The 15216-nt window shown below is 37.1% G+C and overlaps 1 long non-coding RNA gene across 1 annotated transcript; it reads right to left on the bottom strand.

Annotated features, from left to right (window-relative positions):
- Positions 1-12363: 12363 nt before the first annotated feature.
- LOC130544543 (uncharacterized) lies at positions 12364-14492 on the bottom strand. Its single transcript, XR_008960913.1, has 3 exons — positions 14344-14492; positions 13514-13671; positions 12364-12614 (listed from the first exon to the last, which is right to left on the bottom strand). It is a non-coding gene; the product is annotated as an uncharacterized LOC130544543 (long non-coding RNA).
- Positions 14493-15216: the final 724 nt, after the last annotated feature.

The following is a 15216-nucleotide window of genomic DNA, read 5'->3' as shown; positions in this document are numbered from 1 at the left end:
ATCTGAACTTTTCTACTGTATTTGCTGTGGAGCTACTCAAGTACTTGGAGCTCCCAAGTACTCACACCTGTAAGAAGCTAATGGAGGAGGTCTGGTGGGAGCAGAAGGAGCTGAATGTCGACTGATGTCAGTGAGCTGGCAGATAAGCGACAACATATATAAACTGTCCCAGTGCTTATGCCCTGTGCTGGCTTCAGAGTGTAAGAAATATGACCATCACTTTACTTTGCCTTCTAAATATCATCTCAAACTCATGAAGATATTTTTTCTATTTTATTTTGCAGAAGATTTATTGTTCGTTATTCAAATTTAGATCTACAATCTGGAATGAATTTTTATATGTGGTTTAAGATAAGCACCAAAATGCATACTTTCCCCATATTGATTCCCATTTGATTCAGCGTCATATATTAGAAAGAACATCCTTTCCTCCATTGCATTGCTCTGTCACATTAGTGATAAAACAGATTACTGTATATAGAATGAAATAGAATAGAATTTTTGTACTTAATAGGAAGTCATGATGTCTGGGAGTTCAAGTCCTCTAAAATTTTTGTCTTCATTATTTTGTCCTTTTGTCTTTCCACATGTATATATTTAGAATTCATTTGCCAATTTCCACAAAAATTCTTATGGCTTTAGTTGGTGTGCAGTGAATGTAGAAAACAATCTTTTGAGAATCAACATTTTGACAGTATCAAGACTTCCGATCTACGAACATGGTGTATTCTTCTATTTTTTTTAAGTCTTCTCTGATTCTTTTAATACAGTTTATTTATTTTTTTATTTTTTGTCTGGAAACCATATTCATGTTGCTAGTTGGATTTACTTTTAAGTATTTGGTGTTTCTGATGCTATAGGAAATAGTAACTTTTTAAGAATTTTTAATCGTTTTGTTACTATGTAGGAATTGTATATGACCTTTCACCCTGTAATTTTCTCCATTTAATTATTAATTACATCTACTGAATTTTCTTTTTCTCAATTATGCCAAATGAACATAGTGACCCCTGAATTTCTCCCTTTCTGATTCTGATAACTTCTACTTTTCTTTTTTTTTACTTTCCTTTTTGAACTGTCTAGGACCCCCAGTATACTTTTGACTAAATGTAATGATAATGAATTGTCTTGTCTCATCCATAGTGTTAGCTATACGTTGTTGTTGTGTTTTGTATTTTATCAGATTAAGAAAATTTTTTTCTGTCTTTCTATTCCTTGTTTTATAAGTTTTTTTTTTAATTAATAGGCATTGATTGCTTTTCTTACAAATATAGAGATGGCCATATGATTTTTCTTTATTTTTCTGATAATGTAATAAATCATGTGGATTGATTTTAGAATGTTAACTAATCTTGCATTTCCTGAATATACCTAACTTTTCTAACACATTATTTTGGATGTGACTGCTATCATTTTGTTTGGTATGCATATGCATACATGAGATTGCTCTTATGTTCTAATGCCTACGCTATAGATTTGGAAACTGAGGTATAGAGATTTTAAATAAATGATTAAAGCCAAACAGACAGTGATTTAGAATGAGGGAATTTGATTTCAGAATATATTTCCATAACATTAAATTATTAAATAGCAGTTGCTGATTATAATGTTTTCAGAAAATGATATGTAATGATGCTGTTGCTCTGTGAAGTCCCATATACTAAATTTGTATTTTTCTAGAAATTATACCACTTTGACAAGTGTGACAGTTAATTCTATGTATAACATGGCTAGCCTAAAGGATGTCCAGAGAATTGACAAAACATTATTTCCAAGTATGTCTGTGAGGGTGTTTCCAGAAGAGATTAGCATTTGACTTGAATGGTGAAAGATCATCTTCCCTAAAGCAAATGGGCATATCTGATGATGATGGTCCTGAGTAGAGTAAAAGGACAGAGGAAAAGTTGACTACACTGTCTTTGTTTGAGCTGGGACAGCCCTCTTCTCCTGTCCTTGATATGTGTGCTCCTGGTTCTTGGACCCTCAGATTCACCTGACTTATACCACTGGCTGCCCAGGTTCTCCAGCTCAGAGACAGCAGATCATGGGACTTCTTGGTCTCCATAATCACACGAGCCTATTTCTACAATAAATTCCTTCATATATATTATATATAATGCATATTATACATATTACATTATATCCCTAAAATAATAATATATATTATCTTGGTTCCGTTTCTTCAGACAACCCAGACCAGTACTGGCAAATCTTATTTTTTTTCCCACACAGTGGTAATGCATTTTTACCATGGCTTGCAAAACCCTAAAAATCTATCTTCCTTCTCTTTCTTTAAAAATTTCTTTTCCTTCACATGCACACATATTCATTATTAATCTTCAGCCACACTGACCACTTGCCACTTTTTGAACATACCAAAGCCAAATGCACTTCTGCGTTCGTGTCATTGCTCATGTCCTTCCCTTTGCCTAGGACTTTCTCCCTGTAGACATCTGCATGGCTCATGCTCTTTTCCTTCATTTCTCTGCAAAAATGGCATGTCATTAAAACGGACTTCCCTGACTCATGTCACCTTCTTATGTAGATTATTAGCAGAGATACTCAGCCATGCTCCTTGCTTCCCTGCTCACTCATAAACTAGTCCTCTTTACTAGTTGCCTTTACTTGTTTCCAGCCTCTACAGCCCATATTGACACCCAATATTTTAAATTTATTTCTCTTACTGCTCCAAAATAATCTAAACTCCTTAAAAAGACAGGGCTTTATTCTGGATCTATTTCCAGGTCCCAGATGAGTATCTGATATATTATAGACTATTTCTTTTACAGATATTTATTGTATGAATGAATAAATAAACAAATGAACGAGTTTTGAAGTGTTAAAAGTTACCTAATTTCTCAGAAATTTTTCCTAATTATTTTTTTTTCCTGTGAATCGAACACTGAAGAAAGACAAGCTTGGGGCCTTCATTATTATCTTCTTTTTATAGCAATGATTCAGAAGGCATTGATAGATATTTAACACATTTTTCACATGCATCCTGACTAGGCCCAAGGTAACCTGGAGGTGGGAGCATTCATCATTTGCCATACGATAAGCTTTTGTTGTTTGCTTGTAGTGCAAGGAGTTCATAATGCCCACTTTATATGCAATATGCTTGAAAAATGAAAGATTATTGTTGATATTATAGTAAGATATGCAATATCATATGTAATTCATTTTCCTCAATGTACACCCTTTAGCTATATTTAACCCTGTCCTTCATACCTAGTCCTAAGATAAATGTAAAAGTGGGGTTCTGTATATAAGTGGTGCATCTATCTACCAAATTGATTTCTGGGGCCAAAGAAATAATTGTAATTTATGAGATACGCTTGTGATAGTCATGAATGTTAAGCAGAGTAGATAGGTCTGGGTGACATGACTTTGATTTTTAATTATAGGTCAACCTAGCTTAATTCCACAGTGTGACACTTCACCCTTCTTTCTTTAAACTGAAAGCTAAAAGTGCAAATGGGCTAACCTTTGAATGACAGCCTGAGTTCCAGCAGCTAAGTATGTAACTCTGAGCAAGTAACGCAACTTCCTGGGCCCTCGGTTTTCCGGGCTTGGCCCACACAATTTCCAATACCCATCCTTAAATCCACAAAAAATGCAATGGTTCTATATCATCACTTATTAAGGGAACCAGCTTGGGAATTAGAACTTAGATGAGAAGTGTTTTAGTCCTACGTCTAATACACAGCTTTCTGATAAAAGAGAGGGAGGAAGAAAGGGAAGAGAGAGAATGAGAGAGAGAGTGTGTCCTGCATCAGACATCTTTTTATTTCTTTCATTTCTTAAATTTTTAAAAAAAGATTTTATTTATTTATTTATTTATTTATTTATTTATTTGAGAGAGAGACAGAGAGAGAGCACAGGCAGACTCCACACTGAACACAGAGCCCAACATGGGGCTTGATCTCACAACTGTGAGATCAGGACTTGAGCTGAAATCAAGAATCTGGCACTCAACTAACTGAGCCACCCAGGCACCCCCATCAGAAATCTTTTTAAAAACAATACAACCCCAGTTTTAAAAACACAACCCCAGTTTGCCAGACCTTGCCTACCTGAGAGAACAGATGAGGTCAGAGTCACAGTACTCAAGTTTTATTGGACCTTTCCTTTGACTCCAGAATCACACTGTCCTCTTGAACATCATTCTTCCTCAGCATTAAGATGTTTCTTAGAATCCCTAGGGATTGTGCTTAGCTGTGAGTAAGGGAGTTGGGGCAAGCCTGAGGGAAAGAGGTTTCAGTGATGTCAATCATAAGAGTAAAGTTACCATTACCTGATGGAATTTGGTGCATTGAAGATATGATGTGGTTAGATCCTAAAGAATGGGAGTGGGGATGGGAGGTGGGGGTTGTAACTTAAGATTAGAAAGTGAGGTGGGGCTAGATCAAGCAAGGGTCTGTAGGACAGCTATTTTAGCTTTCACCTGTGATACTTCTGCTTACCGTAAGTCTAGGTAGAGCTGAGGTAGAAGGAAAATTTGAGTGCCAGACACGATGATGTATTGAGATAGATCCTTCTCTCACTGCCAAGGGTCTCCTCACTAGTTCAAGTTCATCCTGGGTGGTTGCTTCTTACCTAAGTGTAAGAGGCCTCCCAGCAAGTCTTAGATATTTCACAGATTACTTGGAGCTTGGCCATGCTAACTCATCAGGTATGCCCAGTCATGTCAGAAGCACATTTTAGGTGCAAGGCAGAAAAACCTGTACTCAGACTACATTATAATATATCATAATCAAAATTTGTGATGCCTACAGGAATCTAGAAACTTAAATGCTATGTGCAGTTTAGCTTCTAATTGGAGGTTAAAGATGATCTAGATAAGGTTACTGCTTGTGTCTCTCATCAAAAATGGATTTTTCAGTAGTTCCTTTGCTATCCGCTTTCTGAGTCACTGATCCTGGTCCATCCCACAGTTCTAACACACAGATGAAGCCAACCCTCCTCTTGAGCTAGATCTCCTTATTAGTAGAACAAGCTGGTACCACTAGGATGATTTTCAAACTCTGACAAAATATAGGCAAAACCTTGCAGAAGGGCTGACAGAAAGGTAGCTGGCCTAATTGGAAGCTGATATTTAAAACAATGATATAGAATCTTCTGTATCACCTTAAAGGTTCACTGACTTCATGCAAATATGCTGAGGGCACCCTCTTCTCCCATTAGAGAAGATGACCAAATACATTCTCGTATTACGTATATGTGGCAAGGCTAGCTGGTAATGGCTAAAAAAATACCTTTTTTTTTTTTTTTAAGATTTTATTTATTTATTTGACAGAGATAGAGACAGCCAGCGAGAGAGGGAACACAAGCGGGGGAGTGGGAGAGGAAGAAGCAGGCTCACAGTAGAGGAGCCTGATGTGGGGCTCGATCCCACAACGCCGGGATCACGCCCTGAGCCAAAGGCAGACGCTTAACGACTGAGCCACCCAGGTGCCCCAACAAAATACTTGTTTTTGCCACAGTGATGAAAACAAATGCCTGCATTTGGGAAATATCCACTAGTGAAACCAATCATTTCAACGAAAGGAAGTATGTACTGCTTAAGTTGTGTCCCAACATAAAATGTTCATTTGTGGAAACGATGCTTTATTTAGCAATGCTCTCAAAGCTCGATGAGGAAGTAAAAGGATCAACAAACTGAAGTGTAGTATGAATTTCTTTGCAAAATATTTTATGTGACTGAACTATTTTGTGGGTTGACTTAAGTGGTTTTTGTTTATGAAAAATTATTTAATGACAGGGCTCTTGAAATTACATGTCTGTAGAGAAGGTCACAATAGTCCCACAACAGTTTGTTTCTGAGGGAGTAGAGAGCAGGGCTCACTTGAATAGCAGTTGGGAGTCTGGGCTCCTTTTTGCGTATGTGATTGTGCTCTTGGTTGGGTTAGTTTTTTGAGGGGGATGGTCTGAGAGAAAAAATTTTAACTAAAAAGATATGCACAATTGATTAAAATTTACTAAAGAACAAATCTTCTACATTTTCAGGCTATCTTTCAAAATCAGTCTTCTGTTCTGAATTATCCATTAGCTTGCAGATTCAGGCTCACCCCCTTATTATTAAAATACATATTCCTAAACCTTTCACAGTTGTGATGTTCTAGTTACAAATAGCTTCTACTTTTCTAAGATGTTATTTCACTTTGTTTAAGCAAGAATTCTTGACTTAAGTGGTTTTTGTTTTTGTTTTTAAAGGGAAAGAATTCATTTGCTGATTTTTTTCTCCTTATTGGGCTCATCAAATGATTTCAGGCACATTATTTCAGACCCTTTGTTGATAAACTCCTGTTGGGTTAACATTGCATTCATTTGTCTCTAAGATTTGATTCTGTGGATGTTTGAGATGAACTCATTAACATCTTGATTTTTTATGAAAACAGAAAGATTTTTAGTCACAAAGTTGAGAGGAAGACCTGGGTGATTGGTAATATCTATTTCCTGAACCCCATTATTTGCAAAGAAACCCAATAAGGACACTTTGACTTTTGCCACACACCACTTAACAGAGTTATTAACTAAGAGATGTATGTTATTATATTGGACCTCTCAGAGCGGATAAAGATTTAATGCAGGATACCCTCCTAGCACTGATGACAGCATAAAGAATTACACACTGTGAGACAAGTGTTAAAATGCCTGGCAATTTCTGTGAGTCTAAGGAAGAAGTAGTTTAAAAAATAGCTTTTATCAGCTAATTGTGTGGATTTCATTTGCCAGAGTAGAAGAATATATATTGTTATATAAGGCTAGTAAGACTCTATTAAAATATAATTTTTTATAGGTGGACATAGTTTAAAAAATAAAAATTAAAAAAAAAAACCCAACCTAAAATTCAAAGGAAAAAAACACACAATTTTTGATGCTATTGACTCTTGGAAAGTTTGCATGAATGGCTGAGGACCAATGACATCATAACGTGGACTGAATTGCTGCAACAGGGAAGGGTTTGCTAACTTGAACCTAGAGCTTACACTTTATGTATATTAGCTCATTTAATCCTCACAATAATTCTCTGGGGGGAGGTTTACTATTGTTACACTTTATTTATTTATTTATTTATTTATTTATTTTTAAAGAGGTGTGGAGGGGCAGAAAGAATCTTAAGCAGGCTCCATACCCAGCAAGGAGTCTGGCGTGGGGCTTGATCTCACAGCCCTGAGATCACAACCCAACCTGAAATCAAGAGTCAGATGCTTAATGGACTGAGCCAGCCAGGCACACCTGTTCTCCCTCTTTTAAAGACAATGAAATTGGGGTACAGAGAATAAGTGCAATCATATGTCCAAGGCTAGACAGAAAGGGAGTAGAAGAGGGAGAGTCTGAATGCAGAACCTCTGACTCTAGACTCTGTGCATTTCACCACTAATCTATAAAGGAATAGAATCTGTATGGTACTAAGAATAGAAGTTGATTGCTGCCATACCCTCTCTGGCTGGGCTGTAATGCTACTGGGACTTGTCTTGGTTTGAGAAGCTGGAAAGATACTCCCCGCTGCATCAGAACAGTCATGACTTTTTAAACAATAAACTTAGGGGGGAAAAAAAGTGAAGAAACTTGTTATGCATTTTGTCACGGTCTGAATAATGGCTTTCTATTAGAAGTTCAGGTACCACAGAAACAAAGATTTCTTAACCTCAGAACTATTAACATTTTGGAATGAATAATTTTGTTGTTGCAGAAGGCTGTCCTGTGCCACTGTGGGATGTTACTGGCACTCCTGGCTTCTCACTAGAGATCCCAGTAGCACCACCAGTGTGATAGCCAAGAGTGCCTCCAGACATCACCCAATGTCCCCTGGAGGCAAAACCATCCCTTGTTGAAGATGATGGACATATATATATATATATATATATATATATATATATATATATATATATATATCTGTATGTGTTTATAGTTGTGATCTGAGTTGGATGAAGGTCTTTGTAACTTTAACTAATATTAACAGAATTCCTGTGAATTTCTGTATTTTTGGGAAAATAGAAATTTTTATTTCTCTGTGGCTTAGAATTTGTATATATCTTCTAGTCAATTAGTGGATTTTTGGTAGAGTGATTAGTGGCATATAAGCTGGGAAAGGTGAATTTTTTCCAGGGCATGGAATCATAAAGGCTAAAGCAACCAGGAATGCTAAGACACTGACTTGTTGAGAAATTCTAGTAACAGTTCAATAGGGATATTTCTAATCCAGGCAGAGTGAAAGTTTATCATATAAAAAGGTAGTTAGAGCTCAAACCACTGTATGAAGAACCAGTGACGATGGTGATTTTATCAGCTTTCTTGAATGGTTAATATCGTGGCATGTCAGAGCCAGAAGGCCTACTTAGGATCCACTTATTCAGTTCTCTCATTTTACAAAGGAACAGGGTGTAGTAAGGTTAAATTCCTTGACCACATTGCTGGTGGCCAAGATAGGACTAGAAGGTAGATCTCCCAATTCCCCTGTCTTCTAAACACAATTTCTCTGGGGAATGCATGAAATCCAGAAGTTAGTTGTCAGGAAAGTCTTCCATTTTCACCTGTAGAAACAAAGCCTCTCTTTCTTTGCTCATGTAACTAGTTATTTTTTTCTCTTTAATATTTCTGCTAGAATGCTGTCATCCTGTGTTTCTCTTTTGTCAACTAACTTTTGTTTTTTATAGAGAAGAGATTATCTTCATATCATCTCAGTACCTGGCACAGTTATTCAAGTGTTTAAAGAAACAATATTCTAAGAAATTTAAGAAGGATGAAATCCAAGCATTGTGAATTAATACAAAGGCTACTATTGCTAAGCATCCAGAAGAAACCTGTGTTTTCCCAATATGGGGAAAACAATTATTGGATGCTATCATTTTATTCTATTGATTTTTCTGTCCTCTCCTCAGATTGCTTCCAAGGGAACAAGTTTTTTTTTCCTCCCTTTTTCTATCTTGGCTCTCCAGGGCCTCACGTGATAATTGGCAAATAAGAGACCCTTAATAAATGTATTTAATGGGCTAAATGCCCCAATCAAAAGACACAGGGTATCAGATTAGATAAAAAAAGCAAGACCATCAATATGCTGTCTGCAGGAGACTCATTTTAGACCCAAGACATGTCCAGATTTAAAGTGAGGGTGTGGAAAACAATTTATCATGCTAATGGACATCAAAAGAAAGCTGGGGTGGCAATCCTTATATCAGACAAATTAGATTTTGAACCAAAGACTGTAATAAGAGATGAGGAAGGACACTGTGTCATACTTAAAGGATCTATCCAACAAGCAGATCTAACAATTGTAAATATTTATGCCCCTAACATGGGGGCAACCAATTATTTAAGCCAATTAATAACAAAATCAAAGAAACACATTGACAATAATACAATAATAGTAGGGGACTTTAATAGCCCCCTCATTGCAATGGACAGATCATCTAAGCAAAAGATCAGCAAGGAAATAAGGGCTTTAAATGACACACTGGACCAGATGCGCTTCACAGAAATATTCAGAACATTCCATCCCAAAGCAACAGAATACATATCCTTCTTGAGTGCACATGGAACATTCTCCAGAATAGATCACAACCTGGGTCACAAATCAGGTCTCAACCAGTACCAAAAGACTGGGATCATTCCCTGCATATTTTTGGACCACAATGCTTTGAAACTGGAACTCAGTCACAAGAGGAAAGTTGGAAAGAACTCAAATACATGGAGGCTAAAGAGCATCGTACTAAAAAAATGAATGGGTCAACCAGGATATTAAAGAAGAATTTTAAAAATTCATGGAAACAAATGAAAATGAAAACACAACTGTTCAAAATCTTTGGGATGCAGCAAAGGTGGTCCTAAGAGGGAAATATATAGCACGACAAGCCTTTCTCAAGAAACAAGAAAGGTCTCAAATACACAACCTAAACCTACACCTAAAGGAGCTGGAGAAAGAACAGCAAATAAAGCCTAAATCCAGCAGGAGAAGAGAAATAATAAAGATTAGAGCAGAAATCAAAGAAATAGAAACTAAAACAACAGTAGAACAGATCAACGAAACTAGGAGCTGGTTCTTTGGAAGAATTAATAAGATCGATAAACCCCTGGCCAGACTTATCAAAAAGAAAAGACAAAGGTCCCAAATAAACAAAAGCATAAATGAAAGAGGAGAGCTCACAACCAACACCAAAGAAATACAAACAAGTATAAGAACATATTATTAGCAACCATATGCCAACAAATTAGACAATCTGGAAGAAATGGTTGCATTCCTAGAGAGGTATAAACTACCAAAACTGAACCAAGAAGAAATAGAAAACCTGAACAGACCCATAATGAGCAAGGAAATTGAAGCTGTAATAAAAAATCTCCCAATAAATGTATTTGTCAAATGATGAAATAAAGTAACGGATTTGCCAGTGTGGACACATTAGAAATTTTCAAAATGAATTTACATGAGACACAGTATCTTGACAACCATTGGCCAAACAGAGCATGCATCATAATGTTTGGAAATAGCAGACGTAGCCATCCAGACTTGGATGAAAATTCTAATTCTGATTGTTATGAACCATGTGATCTTAGTCAAATTGTTTAACTCCCTGAGCCCCAACTTCTGTATCTGTTAAAAGGTCATAACAGAGTATTTATCTCTAAGGGTTCTTATGAAGATTAAATGAAAAAAATGCAAGTAAATTGAATAGGCAAGAGCTTGGCATTGGCACTTGACACGGACTCAGTAATCACGAGTCGGGTGGAAAGGATAATTCCATCCCACGTGGCCATTTTGCCCATCGAGAAACTTTTATTAACCAATTCCCAGGTTTTTGGAAGAATTACCATGCTGTAAGTATCAAGAGATATGCCAGGCAAGTTTCTCCTTGCTTCCAGCATCCAAGTAGAGGTGCCCTTGCCTCCTTCCCTCTCTGCCATAGGGGCTAAGCATGGGTCAGTTACTAGCTGTGTAAATGGATTAAGAACCTCACCCACAGGGGCACCTGGGTGGCTCAGCCATTAAGCGTCTGCCTTCAGCTCAGGTCATGATCCCAGCGTCCTGGGATCAAGCCCCACATCAGGCTCCCTGCTCGGCGGGAAGCCTGCTTCTCCCTCTCACACTCCCCTTAGTTATGGTCCCTCTCTTGCTTTCTCTCTCTGTCAAATAAATAAATAAAATCTTAAAAAAAAAAAAAAAAAAAAGAACCTCACCCACAGGCCAGTTATTCTGGATTTATATAAAGGCTGAATGAAACAACACTTTGAAATTCAGCCTGAGTCTCTTGATATAGCAGTGCTTGCCAGAGAAGTCCTGCATGAGGAGACATATTGAGTGTGCAGTAACTATCAATAAAATGGACTTCATGTTCCATTTGGCTTTTTTTTTCTCTTTGCATCAGAGAATTCTAGAAGGCACCAAGGATGAAGTACTAAGACCTAGCTCTTTCAACTATTATGAAAAGGAGTATCAGTCTTAGGATCTCACCCTTTACTTAAACAAGAAAATAGGGGCTCCTGGGTAGTGCAGTCGTTAGGCGTCTGCCTTCGGCTCAGGGCGTGATCCCGGCGCTCAGGGCGTGATCCCGGCGTTCCGGGATCGAGTCCCACATCGGGCTCCTCTGCTGGGAGCCTGCTTCTTCCTTTCCCACTCCCCCTGCTTGTGTTCCCTCTCTCGCTGGCTGTCTACCTCTGTCAAATAAATAAATAAAAAATCTTAAAAAAAAAAAAAACAAGAAAATAAAATGTAGATAACAATAGCAACTAGCTAAGGGATGGAATCTATATTCAAGTGGAGAAAATTGAACATACAATATTTAAATGATGAAAAGTAGTGGTTGCCCGGGTGGCACAGTCAATTAGTTGTCCAACTCTTGGTTTCGGCTCAGGTCATGATCTCAGGGCCATGAGACTGAGCCCCAAGCCAGGCTCCACACTCAGCGCAGAGTGTGCTTAAGACTTTCTCTTCCACTGCCCCTGCACCCTACCTTCCCACTCTCTCTCTCTCAAATAAATAAATACATCTTTTAAAAAATGATGAACAGTATACTGAAAAATGTTGACTTTTAATTCATCCTGCACCCCCATACATGCTGCCATCATGTTGTGTTAAATTGAATTAACATCTACATACTTCTTAATAATGAAGTCACATAACTCCCAGATGTGCCACTTTGGGTTTGCATATGTAGACTTTTTTGAGTCATTCAAGATGGATTTGGGAATGAGAACACTGGTTGTTGCAAAATGGTAAAGTAGAGAGCTGAACCAGATAACACCCCCTTGAGGGAGATGAAGCGAAGCAAGGTAACAGCCCAGCCTGAGGGACAGCAAGAGGTGGGGGTACTAGGACAGACCACAAATGTGGTCTCAGAGAATGGCTACCTTCTGATGAGCATGGGCATTGCTGAACTAAGTAGATTGTAAAAAATAAAAACTAAGTAAAAATTCAAAAATTACTTCATTTGTTTCTTCTTGAACATGGAAGTTTCTTTATGTCTCTGGGGTCATTGCAGGTGAGAGGCAGGAAGTTAACAATTTTGAGACTTAAACATACTTTGAGCCCTCGAAGAGAGTATTCATTCATTCATTTGCTCATCACTCAGTCACTTACTTATTCCTTTAATGAACATTTAGTGTGTTTCTTCAATGTCCTAGACAAGAAAAACAAAATTTGAGATTCACATCTCAGATGTTTTGAAGCTCTGAATGAAAAGCCTGGAGATAAAAAATTTGGAAAGACTATAGCAATCCAGAGATGGTATATTAAAAATAACTGAGCCAAAGCTGTTACTGTAAAGGAAGCATAAAGAAATATATTCTCTTTAAATTATCTCATATATTAGAAATATATATAAAATATTTAATATAAAATATATATGTACAAATGTCTGCATATATTTATCGATGTCCTGAACAGGCTTTAGATCTTTAACAATTATTAATTTTTTTAAAGATAAAGGTTATACAGAGCTGACACTCTAAATTTTGTTGTCACTGCTCTCTCTTATAACAGAATGATAAAAAGAAATATAAGACTTTTTTAGATTAAATCATCTATCACCCACTTATAACTGAGTAAAAGATGATTAATGTTAGTTCATATCATTGACTGGCTTTTTATGATAATTGCTTTTTGATCAGCTTTTGCAAATTGGAACTTGAAACTCCAAGGTGAGATTTATAACACTGGGAAGATTTTTATTAAACCCTGAACAACCAAAACAACAAAAATATGTGCTTATAAAGTGAACTTTAATTATATTTCTCTGCACCAAAAAAAGTTCATTTTTCAGAATTAAATAAAAACTACTTAGAATTAAGAAATTTCTATTGATGCAATATTCTGAATTCCTTGAAAAAAAGGTAAGCTATAATATAATAGGGAATTGGGATGTGGGAAAATAATTGTTCATTTCTCACCCTACTAATCAAAATCACATCTATATTCCATAATTATAATCATAATAACAGTAGTAATGGTAACTCACACGTATTGATTGCTTAGAGTGTGCCAGTTCAGCGTCAAGCACTTGTCTACAGGTCATTTTACCTAATGCTCCAGGAGACAAGCATCTTCACTTTTCTCGTTCTATAGATGAGACGCTCTGGCACTGAGGTGTAAGTTCTTTGTCCAAAGTCACATAGCTGATAAATGGAAGTTGGATCCTCCATGTCTGTCTGTCTTCCAACCCCACTGGATTAACTATGCTGGATGGCAAAATACAGAAATTACTTTCTTTGATGCTGTCAGCTGACATTTGAATGAAGGAAAGAAAAAAAGTCTTACTGCAATCCTTATTTGATTTCAGAACATGGAGGAGAAAATGGAGAGGAAAGTGGACCCTATCTCTTGATGAATCATAAATTCTATCTCAAAGGGATGAACCCTTTCAGGGTCCTTGCATTCTGAAGCACAGCTTCCCACACAGCACTAAGAACCTACTTAGTTCTAAGAATATCGTATTCAAAGCATACAGATTGTTTGAGGAAAATTTCCCTTGTACATGCCTTATAGGGGGAAAATCTCAAATGTCACCCAAAAGGAAATGAGATAAACAAATGAAAAATGAAAAAAAAAAAAATGAACTCTTTCCTCCCATTCTGTCCAGCACTCTTCTCCCCCACAATCTCCATTTGAAAATACTTTCTCAGCTTTCTTATGGTTTTGAGCACATATTTAACATTTTGAGAAACTTCTAGTTGTCTCCGGCTAGAAGAGCCCACATAAACATCCTCTGCCTACTTATTTAGAACAGCTCCTGCTTCTTCTCACACTCTCCTCTTGCAAGTTCACTATTGTGATAACAATCATATCCCCCAAACATAATAATTAACACTTAGTAATAGGAATGTAGGAAGTTTATTTTTGGTTTCTCTTACCTCAAAATGAAATTGCTTTTTCCTTATGGTCTCAGGGGAACACTAGTGGTGTGGCTGTATTCTTGAATTTCCAAATCTTATTTCTGAAGAATTCCACAGACAGAGATCAACCATTTGGCATTTCGCTGAGGATTGTGCTTCTTCCTAAAAGCTCTTGAATGAAGAATGCCATAGAAATGACATTCTAGTCAGAGATGCCAAACTGGATTGACTTCCTCCCTCCTCGTTCTCCTTGAGCCAATCAGAGATGGATCGCAGCATACATTCACTTGGAATGACAAGGCAGACAAATATCAGGATGTTTGAAGAAGGATGAAAATAGAAAGTGGAGTTGGAAGATAGACTGAGAATGGAGACAAATGTGCTGTGATATGAAATGAAACATCAAATTTATTTGTGGTATAACCCCAAATATCAGCATATGTATAATGTATTATTTGGGTAATAAGTGTATTTGGAAATAGTTGGAATTCTTTACTTGATTTTCTTTTTTTTTAAGATATTATTTATTTATTCATGAGAGACAAACAGAGAGAGAGAGAGAGAGAGAGAGAAGAGCAGAGGCAGAGGGAGAAGCAGGCTCCCCAAGGAGCAGGGGCCCCAGTGCAGAACTTGATCACAGGACCCTGGGATCCTGACCTGGGCCGAAGGCAGACACTGATCTGAGACACCCAGGCGCCCTTAATTTGATTTTCTAAGCTTTATAATATTTTCATTTTCAGTGTCATCTTGATTCTTTCATCTAATAATTCAGCTGGATGGCTGGCCAACTTTTCCTAAAGTTGGTTTTAAGAGCCTCTCTGAATTGTTTCCACAGTCCCTATTTACGTAGCCTACACCTCATAGCATGCCCTCCCCTCCATACCACTTTGA

Source organism: Ursus arctos, unplaced genomic scaffold, assembly GCF_023065955.2.
Source record: "Ursus arctos isolate Adak ecotype North America unplaced genomic scaffold, UrsArc2.0 scaffold_1, whole genome shotgun sequence".
Lineage (NCBI taxonomy): Eukaryota > Metazoa > Chordata > Mammalia > Carnivora > Ursidae > Ursus > Ursus arctos.
This window is presented reverse-complemented; position numbering and strand designations above follow the sequence as displayed.